Below are 1,190 nucleotides of genomic sequence, written 5' to 3'. Positions count from 1 at the left end.
ATAGTACAGATATTAGACACAGCTCTCTGAAATGCAGGCTGGTGAGAGAATATTTCATATTTTGTTTAATCTGGCGTAAATATAATATCGATAGTCAGCAGAAATATATAACCTCAGATGTTCTTTCATTCCATTATTCTATTAATGCTGATGACAAGCTTGTTTCTGATTTTTCCACCCTTTCTTCTCAATGCTGATAAGAAATATATCTGAGACATCTCTCCCGATAACTTCAGTCTCTCCTAAGCATGATTAAAAACACAAAAGCCTAACAAAAAATCAAAAATGAAATATTTATTACCGCATTTTGTGACTTAACACCTTTTTTTTCTTTTTAAAACATAACGTCACAGTCCTCATACAAGTATTTTAATGTAAATTTTGACAAAGCTTAAAGGTAACAGCATTTTCTTCTAGTGAGGAACACGTGCTGAGAAAGGAAGAATTCATGGACATACAATACCAATTCCACAGCAGATCTGATACTAGCAAAAACATTCTTTTTTTTTTTTCAATTGAGGTAAACACATAGAATATCTAACATGAAACAATTAATAGACCGAACTCTGTACGAAGTTTGTTACAGTATTCTCTTGTTTTTTTTTCCCAAGCTTTGAGTTCATGATAAAGTCCTAGGTTTGGTGCAAAGACCGTCAGTAACTTCTTTCATTGAGGAAAGCTGCCCAACTTTTAGTTTTGTTTTGTCCAAAGCCAAGGCTCAGAACTACTGGAAGAAGCTCCTGCTCTGTCTGTTCTGTCTTTTAAATCTTCACCTGCAAGCTCTTTGAAGAAGAGTCCAAAAAAAAATAGACTGGGGAGGAATGGGGAGAGACTTAATGAAGCACAAACTATAAAGATCTGTTTGAAACTAAAGGACACATTTTATGAAGGAACAAAATGAGGGAATGGCAAGGCCTTCTTGGAACAGTCTTCTGAGTGATGAGAGACCCAGCAAGACTTTTCGTCTTCATCTCCAGGGTAGTTCTTTTCTCACTGGCCAAAACAGGTCTTTCATGGATAGTGACTTCACTGCTGAACCAAAACAGTCATTCTTTTGGGAACAACACACATAGTGTGGAAAACAAGGATTTTTTTTCTTCTAAAACTATTTGAGGCAACGTAACGGAGTGATCAACAGAAATATACAAGTTAACTTAGTTCCTATGTTTATACTACAGTAGTTATAACTC

At 35.4% G+C, this 1,190-nt stretch overlaps 1 protein-coding gene across 1 annotated transcript in view; it reads right to left on the bottom strand.

Annotated features, from left to right (window-relative positions):
• Positions 1 to 306: 306 nt before the first annotated feature.
• MEIS2 (Meis homeobox 2) overlaps positions 307 to 1,190 on the bottom strand; it is a 185,127-nt gene continuing 184,243 nt past the window's right edge. Inside the window, exon 12 of the mRNA XM_068398345.1 lies at positions 307 to 1,190. This exon is cut by the window's right edge and continues 535 nt beyond it. The gene's annotated coding sequence lies outside the window, so the exon portion shown is untranslated.

Source organism: Nyctibius grandis, chromosome 4, assembly GCF_013368605.1.
Source record: "Nyctibius grandis isolate bNycGra1 chromosome 4, bNycGra1.pri, whole genome shotgun sequence".
NCBI lineage: Eukaryota > Metazoa > Chordata > Aves > Nyctibiiformes > Nyctibiidae > Nyctibius > Nyctibius grandis.
This window is presented reverse-complemented; position numbering and strand designations above follow the sequence as displayed.